This window comes from Delphinapterus leucas, chromosome X (assembly GCF_059928025.1).
Source record: "Delphinapterus leucas isolate spDelLeu-1000000601 "Yukka" chromosome X, BTC_Dleu_Yukka2, whole genome shotgun sequence".
Lineage (NCBI taxonomy): Eukaryota > Metazoa > Chordata > Mammalia > Artiodactyla > Monodontidae > Delphinapterus > Delphinapterus leucas.
Genome location: NC_143150.1, coordinates 114,544,405 through 114,566,850, shown reverse-complemented (window position 1 = coordinate 114,566,850; position 22,446 = coordinate 114,544,405). Strand labels below are relative to the sequence as shown.

At 43.4% G+C, this 22,446-nt stretch overlaps 1 protein-coding gene across 1 annotated transcript in view; it reads left to right on the top strand.

The window, feature by feature from the left end:
* The first annotated feature begins 463 nt into the window (after positions 1-463).
* PHEX (phosphate regulating endopeptidase X-linked) overlaps positions 464-22,446 on the top strand; it is a 234,136-nt gene continuing 212,153 nt past the window's right edge. The window contains exon 1 of the mRNA XM_089904684.1: positions 464-21,968. The gene's annotated coding sequence lies outside the window, so the exon portion shown is untranslated. The remainder of the gene's footprint in view (positions 21,969-22,446) is intronic.

Genomic DNA, 22,446 nt, shown 5'->3' with positions numbered 1-22,446 from the left:
ATTTGATTTGAGCTGCTACGTGGCCTTGAAATAACACTTAACAACCTTCTGTATCACCCTGTTGCTGAGTGTCTTTGTACCACATAATCTTTTACGGTGCTGTGCTTTGGGTTAATACACAACTTTCCTTTACATTCTCTTGCTTTATTTATTTATTTATTTATTTGGCTGCGTTGGGTCTTCGTTTCTGCGCGAGGGCTTCCCCTGGTTGCGGCAAGCCGGGGCCACTCTTCATTGCGGTGCGCGGGCCTCTCACTGTCGCGGCCTCTCCTGTTGCGGAGCACAGGCTCCAGATGTGCAGGCTCAGTAGTGTGGCTCATGGGCCCAGTTGCCCTGTGGCATGTGGGATCTTTCCAGACCAGGGCTCAAACCCGTGTCCCCTGCATCGGCAGGCAGATTCTCAACCACTGCGCCACCAGGGAAGCCCTCGCTTGCTTTTAAAATACCTTTGTGGGGGCTTCCCTGGTGGCGCAGTGGTTGAGAGTCCGCCTGCCGATGCAGGGGACACGGGTTCGTGCCCTGGTCCGGGAAGATCCCACGTGCCACGGAGCGGCTGGGTCCGTGAGCCATGGCCGCTGAGCCTGCGCGTCCGGAGCCTGTGCTCTGCAGCGGGAGAGGCCACAGCAGTGAGAGGCCCGCGTACCGCAAAAACGACAAAAAAAAATAGCTTTGTGAATTATGATTATCACTGAGTAGGCCAACAGTCAAAATTTGAAATATGCCCAAGGGTCCTGTGGCTAGTAGCAGTCTGAATTTAGGTTCCAGCCTTCTGAATTTGCTGTCGGAAAGCTCACACCAGGGGTTCTTTCTCAACCTTTTTGGTACCGTGAACTCTGGGTACCTGGTGAAACCTGTGAGCCCCTCCTCAGAAGCATGTTTTCTAATACATAAAGTAGATATGATTACAAGGAGACAGGTTACAATGTTTTTCAAAGACGTCTGATTTAATATTTGTGCTTTAATAACTTGTTACATAGCTGGATCTAGTTGTGGGTCAAATATTGTAATTTTGAAGCATAATGAGCATAAGTAGAAAATCTGCAGCAACTGAAAGGTGCTAAGAACGCATCTGACTTCTGTTGTTGACAAAGTCATAGGTACTGTCCATGCTAACATGGATTGTGACCTATGCTCATGCTTAAAGGACATGCTAGATTTCAGTTAGACGTTAGTGAAAATAAAGATAGAAAGGTTTTCCCATCCAAGTTCAGAGCCACAAAGAATTCCGTCCATAGATGCCAGGTTAAGAACCCCTGACCCACAGTTTTTGCTTCCGCTGTTTCATTGTATTTAGGTGGTGGGGAAGGGTAGCTGGGTCCCTTCACCCTGCTGTCACAACGTCAAATCAATACTGGCAGATCAGTTCTCCTCGGCCAGAACCATTTAAAATCTCAATTACCTAGTGCAGTCATTCCACTGATTTCTGCTTTACTCATTATTTCAAAAATGAGAGGAAGAACATGGGAAGAAACAGCCCAGTGCTTTTGGAAGGCTATTTGAATACTCTTGGATGTGATTTCCCTGGGAAATCAGGTGATAAATGTGACTGGACAGGTATGCTTATCTCCTGTATCTAGGGGTCCCAGTGACGGTTCATTAACTCAGACCACATCTCGGGGCAATGACCAGTCAAATGGTGGTCATTTCAATGAGTGATTCCTTTCAGATGAATGGGTCCCTCTTTGGGCAACTTTGCAGGGAACGTAACAGAGTAAATGAGTCAGGGGTTCTCCCGGGTAAAGTAAGCTTAACAAGCCAGATCTGTTTTGATAGCCCTCCAATATCCAGAGAGAGGACTGGGGGGGGTTTCCCCACCCCATGGGGCCTAGAGATGGAAGCCCAAGATTTTAAAGATGGGCAAGGGGCAGTTCTCTGTAAATACGGGCTTTGACACTGGAGTTGACTTGTTAGAGATCATTCCTGGTTCTGCCTATTAGGCAATCCTTTTTTCTTGTTTTAGGGCTAAAATAGTCTTACATATCAGTTGATGATTATGTTGGTGACTTAGGTTCTCAGTAAGTGATTCTGACAGCTCTAAGTTCGTTTCAGAGACATGGAAATGCTCCTTGGACGACATTCCGTGTCCTCTACTTTCTAGACAACTCTGCCTTTGCCTGCTTTCAGTTGTCTGAGTTAAATTTGATGCATGAAATTACCCCTCTGTTCTTCCTCCCAGGGCTAAGGGGGAGCTTCTGTCAACATATCCTTTGCATTCATTGCGTGGTCCCTTCATGCTCAGTGATTCCGTTTTTTCTCCTCAGTCTTATTCAACAGTCTTCATCCCTTATCTATTGTCCGCATACATTTAAATGTTTAATGTCTGAACAGGAGGTGAGTCCTGGTGGGAAAGAACACGCCTGAGTGTGGTTTCTGACTCTGCCAGGTAAGGGCTGGAGGCATTTAACTGAAGCATGGTGGGGGCAGTTGACAGACGGCTAGAATATAAACTCCAATGCCGTCACCGGCTACCTCTTGCTCAGCTTGTCTAATGTTTTGTGCATGAAGTTAAGGTGCAGAGTAAAAGGGAACTCTTAGAATTGCATTTTCCAAGTGGAATGTACAAGAAAAGGCTGGTGTGAAGAAGTTGACACAGGGTTGGGCATGTTCAAGAAGAAAAGCAGCCCGTGATGATAAAGGTGCAGTCTCAGTGCGGGTGAAAGCGCTGTGTTGGTGAAGGGTCCTTTCACCAGGGCTTGTGTATTTTGGGTTCCTTCTTGGTGCCCCCAAAGACTGAAGAGGAGTAGAAACTCAGAAAGGTGTAGAGCAAGCACTCAGACCAGAAAACCGGAACGGCGTGTAGGATCTGTGGCCGTTTGGGTGTCAGCCATTGCTGTGAGTCTTCCTTTCCTGTTTGTTTGAGCTCCACCGTTTATCACCCTTGAATGTCTCTGCCCTTGGTGGCTCCCTACCCATTGGATGAAATTCTTACTCCAGGCCTCCACTTTGGTCTGGGTCAGCCTACAGTGGACTATTGCTCGGGTTTCGGTGGAAACCAGGCAGCAAGGCCACGAGACCCTGATCCTGGCCACTTGCGCTTAGTTTGAGCCTGACCCTTGGCTCCCACTGGATAAATCCAGAAGTGTTTGTGCCTTAAAATAATTAAGCAGAATGATAAATTATAAACCATCAGAAGAAAACTGGAAGTCATGAGGGTATATGGAAAATATACAAGTAAGTGGAGGACACAAATACAGATGAGACACTAAAAAAGCTGGGTGTCAGCTAGTGAAGGGGGAGGGAGTGCTGGAGCTGAAACAGCATTGTGTAATCGTAATGAAGACTGAATTAGGCAAGAATCATCCCCTGATGTCAAATCTGCGGGAAAATTTTGACAAGGAGCATATTTATGTGGCTTTAAGGTGTCTCCCACAGATTGCTTATGCGTTGTGTATCAGTTTCCTATCACCACTTGAACAAACTACTGAGAACTTAGTTCCTTGAAATAACACAAATGTTTCAGGTCAGAAGTCTGAAATGAGTCTTACAGGGCTCAGATCCGGGCACTGGCAGGGCTGGTTCCCTCTGGAGGCTCTAGGGGAGAATCTGTTTCCTGCCTTTTCTAGTTTCTAGAGGCCACCTGCGTTCTCTGGCTTCTGGGTCCTTCAGTCTCAAAGTCAGCAGCACAGCACCTTCAAATCTCTGCTTCCGTTGTCACATTACCTCCTCTTTCCGACTCCTGCTTCATCCCTGTCGTAAGGCCCTACTGGGATTACATTGGGCCCATCCGCATGATCCACGATACTCTTCCCCAGTTGAAGCTCAACTACAGCTGCAAAGTCCCTTTTGCGATATAAGGTAACATATAAGTTTCTTGGTTTAGGATGTTGACATCCACAGGGGGTGATTATTCAGCTTACCACGCATTGCTAGAGAAAATAACTTTCTCGTGGAGAAACCGAACACTTTGGCTGGGTGATCAAAATCAACAAGGGGCAGGTGGACATCCTATGCTTCCAGTGTTGTGAGAAGGGTCTGTCATCACCTATGCAGCATTAGGCTAAGAATGCATTACCTGAAGCTGATCTTTTTTTTTTCAATTCACGAATCACTTGGTTTATTGTACACGATTAGCACACAACACAGGTTAGTCAAATTAGGGAAAAGAGGGTAACGAACCAACCCAAGGAGAGTCCACAAGGAGGCTTCTCAGCACAAGCATCGGTCTCTGGTCTGGCAACAGGTACCTGAGTCTAACCTCTAGGAAACATTAGATCCCAAATGAGAAATGTTCTATTTTCAAAAGGCCTGTATTCTTTAAAAGTATCACTGTCAAAAAAGAGAAAAGGGGGCTTCCCTGGTGGCACAGTGGTTGAGAGTCCGCCTGCCGATGCAGGGGACACAGGTTCGTGCCCCAGTCCGGGAAGATCCCACGTGCCGTGGAGCGGCTGGGCCCGTGAGCCATGGCCGCTGAGCCTGCGCGTCCGGAGCCTGTGCTCTGCAACGGGAGAGGCCAAAACAGTGAGAGGCCCGCGTACCGCAAAAAAAAAAAAAAAAGAAAGAGAGAAAAGGTTTCCAGATTAAAGGAGGCTAAAGAGACAAGGCAAATAAATGCATTATTTGACCCGACACTGGATCCCGTATTGGAGGAAAAATCCTGTAAAATTGCATCAATTGACAAATTGGTATACGAATGGTAGTTTTGATAAAGTATTGTATCTGTATTAACTCGATGAGTTCTAATTGTAACTTTCCTCTAAGTTTGAAATTATTTCCAAGTAAAACGTTAAACATTAAGAAAAAAAAGAAGGAATTCTGTTGACACAGTTGGTCTGTCTGCCTGAGGGATGTGACAGCAAATTTTTGGACGCAGAATCAGAAACCTAAGAGGAACCAGGCTTAAGGGGCCTGTCTAGCACCCAAATAAGCATGTGCTGCTTTTAAGATCTAGCACAGGAGACGGTAAAATGTGATGTTCGTGAGGCAGCAGAAGTTCTAGTGGCTAAATTATGTCTTTTCAGCCTTTCTGACTGCTACACAAAGAAGAATATGTACCTGTGAGGGCTCCCGCAGGAGATCACGAAGACCGAGGGGAGCAGTTCTCTGCCCGGGATGTCTGCTGCGGTGGAGCTAAATGCAGATACCAGCAAGACTCAGAGGAGGGCGCACCACTGGGCTCTGGGTCCGCACTCGGGTTCTTGGGGCTCCCACTTGGCTTAGAGACAGAAGGCCCCCGGCAAAGATCTTGCTTCAAATACCCCACTGTTTCTTTGCCGTTAGATGTTTCTTCCTGAGCTTCTGCTAATACACTGCAGGGCGTGAGGGCTTTGATTTTTTTTTTTCTTTCCCTACGTATGTGGCAGAAGAGAAGAATGGAGAGCGAGAGTAGGACTGAACTCTTCTTTTTACTTAAGGCAAAAAGCCCGTTTTTAAAAATTTGAAATTTGAAAATAGGGTCACATTAAAAAGCTATTCAGGGACTTCCCTGGTGGCCCAGTGGTTAAGAATCTGCCTGCCAACGCAGGGGACACGGGTTTGAGCCCTGGTCCGGGAAGATCCCACGTGCCGTGGAGCAGCTAAACCCGTGCATCACAACTACAGAGTCTGCGCTCTAGAGCCCGTGAGCCACAACTACTGAGCCTGAGTGCCACAACTGCTGAAGCCCACGTACCTAGAGCCCATGCTCCACAACAAGAGAAGCCACCGTGTTGAGAAGCCCGCGCACCGCAGCGAAGAGTGGCCCCCGCTCAACGCAACTAGAGAAAGCCCGTGCGCAGCAACAAAGACCCAACGCAGCCAAAAATAAATAAATTTTTTTTTTTTTTTAAGAAAGCTATTCAGGGAAATCCCTGGAGGTCCTGTGGTTAGGACTCCGTGCTTCCATTACAGGGGGCACGGGTTTGATCCCTGGTCAGGGAACTAAGATCCCGCAAGCTGCATGGCCAAAAAACAAAAACAAAAACTATTCAATTAGTTTTACGAGAAAACTGATTGAGGACTTAAAAAGTTTCAGCTGGAACTGTAGTTGCCCTGCTATTTAGAAACAGGAATAGAAAAATGAGGGCAGTACTTCACAAACTTGACTGCAAATGGATACCCGAGATCTCCTTAAAACACAGTCTGGTTCTGGAGGTCTGGGGCAGGGCCTGGGAGCCTGCATTTCTCACAGTCATCAGCTGAGTGGCACTGACCTGGTGCACCGGTAAGTGGAAAATCAGGTGGGTGGCCTTGCAGAAAAACTCAGAAAGCTGTTGCATGAATCACTGCTGAATCAAAATATTTTAAATACCAGCATTGTTACCACTGCTGAAACAAAATATTTTAAATACCAGCAGTTACAGGTGGCCTCCAAAGCAATAGACGTTGCCACGGTAATTGCTAAAATGAGTTCCTGTTTGACTTCCAAGGGTTAGGAATGTTCTCATGGACAGTGTTAAAAAGGCAATTGGATAAACCATTAATCTGGGGCTCAAGTTTAACCTCCCAGTGCTCACCAAAGGGCATCTACACCCTCAGCATTTGAAAAATTACAAAACTGGTGGTGGATGGAGGCCAATTAGTGGAGACTTTGAAGCAATGATCAGTGCAGATTTTCAAGTTCTCCCTGCAGTTTGAAAGGATGTGGAGACCCTGTTCACTGTGCAGACATTGCCCTGACAGCTAGAAGTTTCTAAACACAAGGATGAGGGATTATACTTTTTATTCAGCTAAACATACAAGTTACTGAAGCCTGGATTATGCTTTGATTTCATGGGTTTAGGTAAATTTGTTTATTTCTGTGGAGGGTAAAACCAGAACAAATTTTAATTCGTTCTTGGGTCTTTTCCAAGTTTATTCAAAATACAACGAAGAATAAGGGGAAGGATTGGAGGTTACGCGATTCAGTCCTGACGTTGTACTAGAACAGCTTTCAGGAGCACTTATTGGCCACTTTTGCCGCAGCCTCCGTGGAGGGAGTCCTAGAACACAATGTTTGGGATATATTCAGGGCAATGTGTAGAGGAAAGAACATGTGGGCACCCTCTTAAGCAGCAAAGAAAAATGAGCAGAAAACACCAGCCCAAAAGCAACAGGGCGCTGTGAGGGCTGCTGGAAATAGAAGCATGAAGGAGGAAGTGTAGACTAAGGTGAAGGCTATAAGGAAAGCACACGTGTTTCAGGTAAGGGATGAGTACGGATGGAGGTGATTTACTGCAAGTGCTTTATAAAGCACCAACCATTTACAAGAAGACGGCAAAACCTAATACACTTGACCCTTGATAAAGCGGGGGCTAGGGGCGCTGACCCCGCACACAGTTGAAAATCCAAGTATGACTTACAGTCAGCCCTCGGTATCTGCAGTTCTGCATCCTCAGATTCAACCAACTCCGGTGTAGTATTGTAGTATTTACCACTGAAAAACTCTACATACAAGTGGGCCCGTGCGGTTGAAAGGTATTGTTCAAGGGTCAGCTGTACTCTTTTTCTCTTCTACAGCTCTATAAAAAGATAAACTCTTAGATTTTCCATTAACCAAAAGGCCATCAGGCCCTTCCAGTCTTATTTCTCCCCCACCAGAAAGTTATCTGGGATGGTGTTATGGGCAGAGTTGTGTCCCCCCAAAAGATGTTGAAGTCCTAACCTCCAGTACCTGTGAATGTGACCTTATTTGGAAATAAATAGGGTCTTTGAAGATGATCGAGTTAAGATGAGATCATTAGGGTGGGCCCTTATCCAATGACTGGTATCCTTATAAAAAGGGGAAATTTGGACCAAGAAACACGTATGATGTGAAAACACAGGCAGAATACCATTCTACAAGCCAAGGAATGCCTAAGGAGAAAAGCATGGAACCGATTCCTTCTGAGGGCTGCCAACACCTTGATTTCTTTTCTTTCTTCTTTTTTTTATTGAAGTATGGTTGCTGTACAATCTTATATGTTACAGGTGTACAATATAGTGATTCATAATTTTTAAAGGTTGTACTCCATTTATAGGTATTATAATATGTTGGCTATATTCACCATGTTGTACAATATATCCTTATATCTTATTTTATACCTAACAGTTTGTACCTCTTACTCCCCTCCCCCTATCTTGCCCCTCCCTCTTCCCTCTGCCCACTGGTAACCACTAGTTTGTTCTCCATATCTATGACTCAGTTTCTGTCTTGTTATATACATTCATTTGTTGTTTGTTTCTTTTTTATTATATCCACTAGTTTGTTTTATTTTTTAGATTCCAGATATAAGTGATATCATACAGTATTTGTCTCTCTGACTTATTTCACTTAGCATAAAGCCCTCCCAAGTCCATCCATGTTGCTGCAAATGGCAAAATTTCCTTCTTTCTTATGGCTCAGTAATATTCCATTGTGTACATATATACACCACATCTTCTTTTTGATTTATCTGTTTATGGACACAGGTTGCTTCCATATCTTGGCAATTGTAAATAATGCTGCTATGAATATTGGGGTACATGTATCTTTTTGAATTAGTGTTTTTATTTTTTTCGGATATATACCCAGGAGTGGAATTGCTGGGTCATATGGTAATTCTATTTTCAGTTTTTTGAGGAACCTGTATACTGTTTTCCACAGTGGCTGCACAAATTTACATTCCCACCAACACTGTACAAGGGTTCCCTTTTCTCCACATCCTCACCAACATTTGTTATTTCCGACACCTTGATTTCTATTTTTGTAAATTTCATTGAAGTATATAGATGATTTACAATGTTGTGCTAATTTCTGCTGTACAGCAGTGACTCAGTTATACATAAATATATTCTTTTTTTTAATATTCTTTCCATTATGGTTTACCATAGGGTACCAAAGATCGTCTTTGCTATATAGTAGGACCTTGTTGTTTATCCATCCTATATATAACAGTTTGCATTTGCTAACCCAAAATTCCCGTTCCTTCCCTCCCCCATCCTCCTCCCCCTTGGCAACCACAAATCTGATCTTTATGTCTGTGAGTCTGTTTCTGTTTTGTAGATATGTTGATTTGTGTCATATTTTAGATTCCACATATAAGTGATATCATATGGTATTTTTCTCTTTCTGACTTACTTCACTTAGTATGATAATGTCTAGGTCCATCTACGTTGCTGCAAATGGCATTTTTTATGGATGAGTAGTATTCCGTATGTATATATTCCACATCCTTTTATCTGTTCATCTGTCGATGGACATTTAGGTTGATTCCATGTCTTAGCTATTATAAATAGTGCTGCTATGAACATAGGGGTGCATGTATCTTTTCGAATTATAGTTTTGTCTGGGTATATGCCCAGGAGTGGGAATGCTGGATCATATGGCAGCTCTATTTTTAGTTTTTTGAGGAACCTCCATACCATTTTCCGTAGTGGCTGCACCAATGCGACACCTTGATTTCTGACTTCTGGCCTCTAGAACTGTGAGACAATACATTTCTGTTGTTTATGTCACCCAGTTTGTGGTACTTTGTTACATTAGCCCCCGGGAAAGTAATACAGATGGTCTTCAAAATAGATGGTGGAAGGAGGAGGGTTTATGTACTAGTCAGCTATTATTGCAGTAATACTGCATAACAAGCAAACTTGAGATTTCAACAGCTTATAGCAGCAAGTGTTGATTTCTCTCTCACCCATCTGTGGTTGGCTGGGGTTCAGCTGATCCAGGCTGGGCTCTGTTGGGCTCTGCTCTAAGCTGTTAAGTTGGGTTGAGGTCTGCTCCACATGTCTCTCCTCCTTGGACCAGTGGCTACCTGGGACATGTTCTTCTGGTGAAAGATGGGAGTGCAGGAGGGCAAGCACCATGATGCAGGCATATTTTCAGCCTCTCTCTGTGCCGTGTCTGTCACTGTCCCATTGGTCAAAGCACATTGCATGGCCAAGCCCAAGACTGAGAGGCAAGGAAGTATGCTCTGTCAACCAAGAAGCTGTGGCCAGGATATAGATGACAGGAGAGTGAGGAATTGAGAACAATAATTTAATCTACCACATTTGACTTCGGAATTTAATGTAAAACCCAAGGAGTGCTTTATGTCTCCTGTTCAGAATTCATGGTGTTTAAGGAAAGAAGAAAATGTCTTATTGAGAGATAGCACAGATTATCCACCTTGACCCTGACAAATGTGTGGAGGCTGAATCTTATAGCCCTGTATGGCACTTTGAGTGAAGCAGTCAAGAGAAGACCCCCTATTAGCAAAGAGATACTAAAGCCTTTGAAGCAAATAACCAAAAGCACTAACAGGTACCTCATAAATAAAATAATACTGTGAATTTCACAGACATCCTACACTGGTATGAGATGTCAAAGTCTGTGCCTTCCTGGAAGGAACGTTGTTCTGGAAACTTAGGAAGGGTGCCATTTGGAGAACATATTCTCCTGGTAATCCGGAAGCCTGAAACAGAAGACTGAATTGTATTTGCTTCTTGGACATGGAAGTCAAGAGTTACAAGCATTCTTCCTTCTCTCCACTCCTTGCTTTTGTAGTAGTATCAAGACTGACTTGAGAAATCATCCTAATTTTCCAGACGTAAAGTCAGTAGTGCTTTACACATACTTAGTGATGTTACAATTTACTCATCACATTCAGGACAAGCCATGTCGACTCCTGACAATACTATTTACTCATGGGATGCAGGATGTGAAAGTGGGCCCAGACCACTGGATTCATATCCTGGCTCTCCCACATCCTGGCTCTGGGGCCTTGGCCCTCTGTGCATCTGTAAAATAGGGATAATAATGGCTCCTTTGTCTTATTCCGTTTGTGCTGCTATAATAATACCATAGACTGGGTGGCTTATAAATAACAGAAATTTATTTCTCACACTTCTAGAATGTGGGAAATCCAAGATGTTGTGCTAGCAGATTTGGCATGTCATGAAGACCCTCTTCCTTATTGATGGCTGTCTTTGTTCTGTGCCCTCACATGGCAGATGGGGCAAGGGAGTTGTCTGGAGTCTCTTTTATAAGGGCACTAATCCTATTCATGAGGGCTTTACCCTCGTGACCTAGTCACCTCCCAAGGGCCTCGCCTCCTAATACCATCTCATTGGGGGTTAGGATTCCGACATACGAACTTGGGGGACACGTAAATAATCTATAGCAACCTTCTTCTGGATCATTATGAGGATCAAATGAAAGAATCCATGCTTAGAGTGGTGCCTGGCACAGACTAAGTGCTCAAATGTTAGTTTTTATTATTTACCAGCAAGTATCAGCTTTCAAAAATGAAATTTTTGAAAATTTCATTTGTAAATTCAAAATCAGAGTTTATACCAATGCAACCAAACTGCCTGCTATGTTAAGCTACTGCTGCTTTTAAAAGAAATCAGGTGATGGAACGTTCCCACGTTTGCTTCTCCAGGCTTCAACTTTATTAGATGTTGCCAAATTGCTTTCCAAACTGGGGTAACAATTTACACACTTATGATCAGGGCATGAGAATTGAAGTTGCTCCATTGCCAACACTTGGCATTGTTAGACTTTAAGTTTTTGCCAGTCTGGAGGTGTGAAATGGTAACTTATTGTGGTTTAAATTTTCATCACCTGATTTTGAGTGAGGTTGGGCACATTTTTATAAGTTAATTGGCCAGCCAATATTCTTCTTTGGAAAAATGCCTATCTTCTGCCCATTGGCTATTGGGTTTTCACTTTCTTATTGATCTATTGTGTTTACATCTTCAGGATGATAATCCTGTGTTGCTTATATTGTTACAAGTATCTACTCCCAATCTTCCCTTGTCAAATCTTTTTAAGATGCCCTTTGTTTTAATTACATTTTATAATCATCAGGAGACTAGCTTTGGCTATGCTTGGTCTTTTCGTTTCTTAATGGTATTTTCTGATGCACATGAGTTTTTATTTGAATGTGGTCAAAATTTGTCAGTCTGTTTCCTTTATGGTTTCTGTTTATTGTGTTTTTTTAAGAAACCTTTCCCTACCTAGTCTGATTTTATCATATATATATATATATTTCTTTTTTTCCCCAGTATTTTAAACTTTTGCTTTTCATAATTAGGTCTTTCATTTAGCTGGCATTCCCCACCCCATTTTTTGGTAGCATGTGAGGAAGGTTTTTTGTTTTTGTTTTGTGGTTTTGGTATGCTATGAATTGTGAGGGTATTTTTTTCCATTGTGATCACTACTTATCCCAATACCCTTGATTAAATTGTCCATTCATTCCCCAGTGATTTGAAGTGCGTTTGTTGTCCTACATTAAGTTACTCATTTATTCATGGTCCTGTTTCTGTGTCCAACACTTCTGAGAAAGTGATAGTTGGTGGGGCTATGCCAGAAATGTACTTTTGAAAGATATGCAGATGTCCACAGAATGCCAATGGATTGTATTTCTTTCTAGAATATTACAGAAAAGAAAAATATGTTGAGCACAGTCTAGATGAAACTTTTTTATCATGGCCCACTATACAATTTATTTTTAAACATTAAACATTTAAATGAACAGCTAAGTTACGTGGGATCGGTTATAGGCTAAATAATTGCATTATAACAGATTACCGAAGATGCTCTGAATAAAACATTTGATCAAATGTCGTAGTTATGCCTGAGATTATTAAGTTGGTGGACAGAACACTTCAGCATATGAAATGTACCAAAAAGAAGCTGTATCTTGGGAACAATTCAAATGCTAGTAAACGTGTTAAGCCAGGCCCCATGCACCACCTTAAAAAAGAAACATGACTTGGTTGGTGATGATCACGAAATTGTGCTTAGCTAAGCAACAAAATCCACGTGGTTATCTGTCTTTTTTTTTTTTTTAATTTTATTTATTTATGGCTGCCTTTGGTCTTCGTTCCTGCACTCGGGCTTTCTCAAGTTGCGGCGAGCGGGGGCTACTCTTCATTGTACTGCGCGGGCTTCTCACCGCGGTGGCTTCTCTTGTTGTGGAGCACAGCCTCTAAGCACACAGGCTTCAGTAGTTGTGGCTCACGGGCTCTAGAGCACAGGCTCAGTAGTTGTGGTGCACGGGCTTAGTTGCTCCGCGGCATGTGGGATCTTCCCGGACCAGGGCTCGAACCCATGTCCCCTGCAATGGCAGGCGGATTCTTAACCACTGCACCACCGGGGAAGTCCTTATCTGTCTTTATTCATACTTTATAACCCGTCTATTCCCAAAAGTGATCGGAGGCCGCTCACAGTGTTGAAACACATTTAAAAGAGGAGATGAAAGGCATCAGCTGCCATATTGTGTTGACCACTTATAGCAATGCCATTCAGAATGATTCCCTCCTAAGCATTTCCAGGATCTGGTGTCTTTTCAATTTTGCCTCTGAAAAATAACCTTGGATTAAATGCAGTGTTGTACAGTTTCTCAAAGCATAGCCAAAGCTAGTCTCCTGATGATTATAAAATGTAACTAAAACAAAGTGCATCTTAAAAAGATTTCACAGGGGCATGCCTCGTCAGTCTTGTCTCTACCACTAAGTTCTGGGAGTTCTCTGTATGTCGTTCCTTACCTGGTGGGATTTGAATAAAATCATCCAGGATCATCTTATATCTAGACTTTCTAATTTTTAGATTCTAAACTCTATAGTGGTAATGCACTGGGTTAATTCACTTCTGTGGGGAACTGATTGTGATATTCTCTATGCCAGAATAACACTCAATACTGTGTAGTTCATGAGGGCAACAAGGTGATCATTTGTTTATTCAGTAACATGGGTACTTCCATGGGTCAGGCCCTGGTGGGGTACCGAGCAAACCGAGATGATTGAAGGCCCTCAAAAATGTTCCCCAATCTGCTTGGGGAGACTGACTCACAGACATAAAATAACGGGCTGGTGTTTCATGATCCTGCATTGTGTGCCCCGTGGACATCTGAAACAACGCAAGTAACAATCTAAAGTGGCCAGAACGGGACAGAGGAAGGAGGGAGGGAGTGCTTTTCAGCACTGGATCGGAAACTCTGATGGTTAGGTGCATGATACAGTGAAGGGATAGCTGTATATTTCCCAGGTTTCTTTTTTTTTTCTTTTTAATTCATCATCATTTCAGATAGAAATGTTTAAGGGAAACAGGAGGGAAGGGCTGCCAGGAACATAGCAATTTGGTTTACCGAGATCATTATATTTAGTACTTTAATGTCTAGCTTTTGAGGTGGGGGTGAGGGGTGTTGAATTTAAGAAAAAGTAAACAGTTCTTCTTAATTATACCATACCGCGGGACTTGGTGTGCTAGCTTCAAACAAAAATAATGCAGCCTTTTCACCATTACAGTAACATCAGTGATTAAACGGAATCGATCGTCTGAGTGGTTATGACTGGGAGATATTACAGTTAAATAATGCTAAGCCTTTGAGATGAGCAGTAAATTCCAAATGGAATTCATGGCTAATAATATCCACGAGGCAGTCTATTGTGTAATGTCGTATTTATCACCTCCTTAGGAAGACATTATCTTTCCTGTTGGTATAATGTATTACATTTTTGAAATTCATGTATCACCTGATGAATTTTATACAATACTGACACAATAAAATGTTCCTGGAATTCGACACGTTGGAAAACATTGTCTCCTTAAACAAATAAACTTGCATAAATTATTTAAGAACGCCTAACTGGGGTCTTTTCCTTTTGGCTTTCACTGTCAAGGCCCTCAGTTGCAGTTGGTAGATCATCCCCAATACCTGAGGTCTATATTTCTCTTCTTTAAAAAAAATTCTTGTAGTTTAAATCTATTTGGGTAGGTTGGATGTGAAAGGGTTTAAATTGTAAGCTGTGTGATAAGGACTACACTTTTGCCCTGAGAACTGGTCAAGAGGGGACCTGTCCTGGGTGCTGGTTTCAAGAGGGCTTCACTCTGGCTCTCCTCCAGCTGTGCCCCTCACCACCAGGGATGGGTCCGAAGTGCCAAGGGGCTGTGCCTCTGTCCCCTTCTAGAACACAGTTTGTATCCCTGAGACATGAAATGTCCTGTCCAAACTGCTTAGTGCCCATTTCCAGGGCCCGTGGGGGTCTCCTCAGTTTATCATCCCACAGCCTGATGGATGATGGAAGATTCTGCCTGCGCCCGGGGGGCTGCTGCTGGTGGTGGTGGTGGGGGGGGTGTGAGCAGAGAAAAGGGGGTGCCAACATGTTTTTGCAAGGAACTTCACGGAGTCTGTGAATTTTGAATTGGATCGTGGCTTTCCAGGTGGGTAAGAGGTATATTTACAAGTTAGGAGGACAGAATGTACTTGATTTAACAGTTTGTAGCCTGATTTCCAGCTTTAAATGCTCTGTGGATGGACCTGCATTGGTACTCTTGTCTCACAATGTAGAAATGAGCTTGAGGAGCTGTATAAAAAATACAGATAGTAAGTACTCATTATGTTTGGAAGAATAATGGCAAGTATTATATTGTGTCAAACGAGCTCTTTTTAGAGTAAAAAACTTTCAAATGCATTACAGAACTGACAATAATCAGTTGAAATGTCAAAATCTTACCTTAGTTCCCTTCCTCCATTTGTAGAAGATACCCTATTTAATGTGCACCCATCTTTTTTTTTCCTTTCCACTGAGAATTCTATTGGCAGAAAGTTCTAGAGAACAGGGATATGTCTTCATTTGATAAAAACCAGGCTCGCTGCACCCAGAGAGCACTTGACATTAAGGAATCTGACGGTGAGTTATGGCAGAGGAGATGTGAACAAGATGCGTCAGCCACTGTCTTGGAAGAAATGATTTCCCTCTTTGTCCTTGATCACGTCTAGTAACTTCAGAGAAAGACTCTGTTCTTTCTCCTCTCTAGTCCTTTCTCTTCATCTGGCTGCAGAATCACATTCTGAATCTCGAGCTTCTGCCATTTCATTGGGATTTTTTTTTAACATCTTTATTGGAGTATAATTGCTTCACATTGGTTTTTTTTTTTTACATCTTTATTGGAGTATAATTGCTTTACAATGGTGTGTTAGTTTCTGCTGTATAACAAAGTGAATCAGTTATACATATCATTGGGATTTCAGTTGCATTCAACCTACAATGTTAAATGCCTTCTCCCTCTGGTGCCAGAGGTGAAAAGCTGTCCAGACCATGATCCCAGCCCTCAAGCAGCTCAGAGATGAGAGGAAGCAGACAGGTGTATGTTCTCACCTGGCTGTTCTTACTACCAATGGGAACACAACCAACTAGGATAGGAGAACCGCGAGGGTCTGTGGTGAAGAGAAGAGACCAGAAAAGAGGAACATTGTTGTGGTTTTCATTTGCATTTCCTTAATGACTAATGAAGTTGAGCCCCTTTTCATATGTTTATTGGTCCCTTGGATAAGCTCCTTTTGAAGTGTCTGTTCAAGTCTTTGGTCCACTTTTTTTCTTGGGTGATTTTTTTTTAATAAATTTATTTTATTTTTATTTATTTATTTTTGGCTGCGTTGGTCTTCGTTGCTGTGCAATGGCTTTCTCTGGTTGCGGCGAGCGGGGGCTACTCTTCATTGCGTTGCGTGGGCTTCTCATTGCGGTGGCTTCTCTTGTTGCAGAGCACGGGCTCTAGGCGCGCAGGCTTCAGTAGTTGTGGCACATGGGCTCAGTAGTTGTGGCTCACGGGCTCTAGAGCGCATGCTCAGTAGTTGTGGCGCACGGGCTTAGTTCCTCCGTGGCATGTGGGATCTTCCCGGACCAGGGCTCGAACCCGTGTCCCCTGCATTGGCAGGTGGATTCTTAACCACTGCACCACCAGGGAAGTCCCCTGCCTTGCTTTCTGAAGCATTTACTCTTAGAGCCTAGCGGCCCGTGGGAGCCTTAAACTGACACTCGCCCCTCATACAAGTGCATGCCCTAGATAACAGCCTGCAGAGACACAAGCAAAGGGAAGTTCCTGATGTGACTTCCCCAGCAGCCCTTGTGATTAACAGTCTCCCTGCCTCCCAGGGCCGGCCCCCTTGTGTGCTTCTTAGATAAGACCCCTGTGGAGCTCACCACAACCCTGCTCTTTTTGGTTTGAATTGATCAATCTGGCCTTACTCAGGAACCCCAAAGAACTCTACCCGAGGACCCTAAGAGAGGCGCACACCCCAGTGCGGCCCCTCGAGGTGTGCTGTGTACTTCCTCTTGTGGTCTTTTGTTGAACCAGGATCACCCTCCGGCACGCTGCACCTCACAATTGTTAACAGAGTCATGACAGCCTGGTCAGCGCCATGCCATCCTGGTTGTTAAATATTTTGAATGTTATCCTTGGTTTCAATACCTAAGTTTAATGTTTAGTTTTGTTAGTTCTTGAGTTTACCTTACTATTGATACATTGTAAAGAGATTCAGTGGTTTCTCTAAGCCAGTGGTTCTCAAAACGTGGTCCTCCGACCAATGGTATTAGCATCTCCTGGGAACTTGTTAGAAATGCCGATTTCCAACCATCCTAGACCTACTGGACCAGACACCCTAGGGACAGAGCCCAGCAGTCTGCATTTTAACCAGCCCTCTAGAAGATTCTGGTGCCTGAGCATTCACATTTGAGAATCGCTTCTCTATATGCCTCTTGCCTTCAAAAACATCCGAGTAAGCCGTGCTTGAGCAGTTGGCTGTAATTAATCAAAGACGTTCAAACTTCCATAGGTTAGTAGCCTAACTGAGGGGTCAGAGTGGGTCTGATCAATTTGAGGATGTAGTATGTAAGCACTAGTTGGATGAATAGTTATTACATTTTAATAGAAGTGTTATGCAGTAGAGTGCTTTGGGAAAAATCTCATGGGTTTTGTAGCCGTTAATCATTTTTTTATTTTCTATATTTTATGATTTTTTGACATTGTGACTCCTTTCAGACCCAGGGAGGGACTGCCCCTCCAAGGGTTAGCTAATTCCTAAACATAGTGAATGACTTGCCTTCTACCATGCCTCTGAAATGCAAACCAACCAATCCCAAGTTCATGCCCCCACCTGCCTCCTTTCATCAGGCTTGTGCAGTATCCAGGACACTGTCCCCCTGCCCTAATCACCCCAGGGCCGGGTACTGGACAGCTAGAGCCCAGTCCTATAGACCAGAGCCTGCTGAAATTACTCCAATTCTAAACCTGCTCAGTTGCTTACCCTGCCTCGCCCATTTCTTCCCTTGAAAACCACAATAAAGGCTTTTGCTCAGACTTTCCCCTCACCCCTTCTGCCATCTGACCAACCCTGGTGCTTCCTCTTGCAGCCGTCTGTGACATGGCATGCCACTTCCTCTTGAAAACTGTGAATAACACTCTTCTTTTGAAGCCTGTCTTCATGTCCGTCATCTTATCATACGTGTTTAGAAAAAATCCCGGGTACCTCTCAAAACAGGAGCCAGATAGATTTGAGTTCCAGCTGGGCTCTGTCATTTACCCATCAGGTGACCCTGGCAATATTACTTATCCTCTGCCAGCTTCAGTGTCCTTATCTTTTGTTTTTGCGGTACGCGGGCCTCTCACTGTTGTGGCCTCTCCCGGAGCACAGGCTCCGGACGCGCAGGCTTAGCGGCCACGGCTCACAGGCCCAGCCGCTCCGCGGCATGTGGGATCCTCCCGGACCGGGACACGAACCCGTGTCCCCTGCATCGGCAGGCGGACTCTCAACCACTGCGCTACCAGGGAAGCCCCAGTGTCCTTATCTTTAAAACCCATGAAAAGATTCCTATATCATAGAACTGCCATAAGGACTGATGATAATATGCATAAAAGGAGGGCATACTGAAGAAATAGTAGCTGTATGGTCCAGGAGGTGAGAAAATCAGGGAATAAAAGTCCCCTTTAGGCTCAGAAGTAAACAAGTACAACTCATGGATAGATACCTTTCAAGTTTATATATCTTTCCTGATGTTCAGTTACTAGCAGCAGGAAATCGGGCGATATTTTATGTATTGCTATTTTTGTTCCCCAGCTCAAAAAAAATTTTTTCCCCCATGTTAAGTTATGGCTGCTGTTCCTGTTAAGGAAATAAAATGTGATAATGAATCTTTTTAACAAGAGAATTAGAGGAAGCATAGTTTATCATTGCTTTTCCTCAGCTCAAGTGTCTTTTTGATATGCTATACCTACATCTGCTAATTACCTGAGATAGATAAACAAATTTATCAAGAAACAAGGCACAGAGAAAAGAGGTTGGAATTTGAAACCCCTCAGGCCTTAAGACAAATACCTGCTATGTGACCTTGGGCAAATCACTTACTAGCTCCAAACTTGAGTTTCCTCATCTGCAAAAGGACACAGAACACCTATAGCTAAGAAAGATGTTTAAAAAGATCAGATAAAAAAAAATCAGATGTAATGTAAGTAACGAGTCCCTTTAGCGCAAGGCCTGGGACTTGAACCTTCCCTAATCTGATGGACCTGCCAACGAATAACAGAGCCCTGCCACAGCTCCCAGCTTTGAGTTTTCAGCATGTAGCTTCTCTCTCCCTCTTTTCCCTTCACTCCCTCCCTCCTCCTTCCAGGGGATGGATGAGTACATTTTTCAGGATTTGAATCATTTCCTTCCTTCTCACTGAAATTGTGGCCCACATGGGATTTTACTGACAGAAACAGAAGACCCCAAACATCCAAGTAATGACCAGATGCACTCATGTTTAGCATAGACTCGTTTTCAGTTGTCCTCCCGGCCACTGGAGTTGGGCTGAGATTGCAGGAATCACTTATCTGTGGATAAATAATCTCACCTGTGAGTCCTGCAGGAAGAGACGTAAATGCCCAGGCAAGTCCCCTCTTGGGGTGGGGTTTGGCCTATCTGGAAGTGTTCCTTTTACTCCTCAAGCTGTCCATTCTTGCTGGTCCTCCTTCTGGAAGTCTTCCCAACAAGTCTACCACCCAGAGATTTCTGTTTCTTTGGACATTTAGTGACCTTTAGTGTTCTGTAACTAAGTTGCCAAGGCTTTTGGATGTTTTCGTGCCCAAGCCCAGTTTCCCAGTCTGGAATCTCTGGCATGGCTTCTTCATCTTCCCTCACAGGCCTTGCACAGGACCATGCGCCTGAGAAACGCTCAAGAAACTTCCGTTGATTCATTCATTGATTTCAGTTAAGGCTCCTGGTAGCCCTGGGGCTTCTTAATTGAAACGGGTGGATGCAGACCAGACTATTAACAGACTTACCTGCATAGTGACTTTAAATTTAACTCATTTTTACCGCTATTGAGAAATTATAAAAGTTTTTTGACAATGCCCACCTCTTTTTGTACCAGAACAATGACTTTTCACTTCAAAACACACTAAGTAATATGCTGTAGTTTCAGTAGCACAGTTTCAGGCAAAGACATATCGACCAATTTCCTTGACGCAATAGCTTGTATTTAGAGAATATCAAATGGAACGATTTTGAGAAGCAGGTCAAGTGTGGATGACCATTTTGCTTTGTGTATGTGTGCCGTGTGGGTGGTCTGAAGAGGCAGCATTTCCTGCTGCTCATAGTCCAGGGATTGGTAAACTTTTCTGGAAAGGGCCAGAGAGTAAATATTCTAAGCTTCACATACTATCTGTGTCATAAAACTACTCAACTTTGACTTTGTAGCATGGAAGCAATCATAGATGATACATTAACAAATGGGCATGACTTTGTTCCAATAAAACTTTATTTTCAAAAACAGACAGTGGGCCACGTGCCCTAGTTTGCAGATCCCTGCTTTTGTCTCTTGTGAGCACTCTAATTCTCTGTGCTTTGAACTTCTTTATTTTGCTCTAAAGGGTTTTTTCTGTGTTGCAACTTTATTTTTAAGTGCAGTTTGAGCACAAGATAATCGTCATCTCTGAAAAGGTTGAAAAATTAATGCAGGAAATGGCGCAGAATGAGGAATGCACTTGATGGTGAATGATTCACCTGCACCCTTTCTTCTACCAATCCCCACCCACTCTCAAGTCTTCCTCAGTCCTTTGGTGAGTTAAAACAAACCTTCATTACATTAGGTGAACATACTGTATTTTTGACATTTTGAAATAGATTTATTTTCATTGTTCAATTAATACATTTTTCTATCTGCACTTGCATATCTTTGTCTGGGATGGAATGCATCCTAATTTTCCTGTTACAACTAATGGAAGTATTTTTTGGTTTAAAGGCTTTTCACTTAGCAGTTGAGTGTTCAAAAATAAATTCACAAGGTTAAGTGATGGATAGGTGTGCTTCAGGGTAAGTCCCAACTGCCCTCGTCTCTGGGGAAACTGCCAGTCCAAGGTTTCCAGCCAGCAACCCACGATCACCACTGCATGTTAGTCTGGACCTGGAAAGGTGTGAGGAGATTTGAAGAAGGAAAGAGGGAAGAAGTGGGTCCTGCTGTCATGCTTATGTGGATGTCCTCTCCCCTGTGCACAGCGTATGGCAGTGATCCCCCTCGCTATCTTTCCATTTCCTGCTTTTCCTGTGTCACCTGAGGCCGGTCCTTGGGCCTCAGTTTTCTTAGGAGCAAAACAGAGATAAAAATACCTTTGCTAGCAAGTATATAGGTTTACCATGAGGTTAAAATGGGATATGAAAGTGCTCTACCTGTGTGAAGTATCATTATCATCTGAGCATTTAGAAGGAATTAGGAGGCTGAAAGACCCCCAGACCCTAGCATCTGAGGTTCCTGAAATTGCTTTTTAAGCGTAAGTGGCTGAGGCTAACTTGTGTAATTTTCATTGCTCCTATTTCTCCCTTTGCTGTTGTGGACCATGAACTGTGGATGATGGCCTGCAGCACTGAACTTGATGGATGTGATTCCTGACCTCATGGAGCTCGCAGTCTAAGAAGTAGTATGGAGTCAAGTCCAAAAACTCTTGGGAGGATCCCACCCTAGAAGTCAAAGGCCTGCTAGGATGTGTTATCGGAACAACAATAACAACATACACAGCTAATGAGCACAAAATGTCTACAACATACCATGATGTCATAATTTGGGCAAAGGCTTATTCTTTCTGGTTTGGGGGCAACATGAAATGAGCGGAAAGTAAGGTAGGGTGTGTTACAGGGCTGTGAACGTGGGCCCTGGTTACACTGGACTCCTTGGTGTCTGCTGAGCCCCGGTGTGGTGCCTCCCACGGCCAAAGGCAGAAGTTTTGCATGAGAAAAGCGCTCTCCTGGTTTCTAGATGTAGCTGAATTCTCCAGCTCCACTCCCACTGTCCTGTGACCTCCAGCAAAACAAAAACAGGTAGGTGGTAATTGTGCTGTGAATGAATGATGTCTATATCGCTGGATCATAAAATCGATATCATTTTAATAACACTGAGATATCAGATGCCCCGTGAAGAAAGCAGATTTTTATAATTTAAATTGTTAGTATCAATATAATCCAAGAAATCAAAGACCAAGTCATTAACCAGTCTTTCCAGTGAGACGGATCACCTCTGAAATTCATCCTGGGGAATCTGCTGAGACCGGGGCTTGATGAAAACACAAAAACGTACTAACCAATGGTGGGGCTGGAGGACACAATACACGGGTGCACTTTTCATTAAAACATGCAGGGAAAAACCCTTTTGCCATATCTTCTGTGCTGGCTGATAAGCTTAATTCGAACACTTACTCGCCTTTTGTACAATTCTTAGCACCACGGAAAGGAAGTGCTTTTCCTTCTTCCTTAAAAAAAGTTCCAGTCCAAACCATCAGCCTCTGTATGTTGTCTTAAT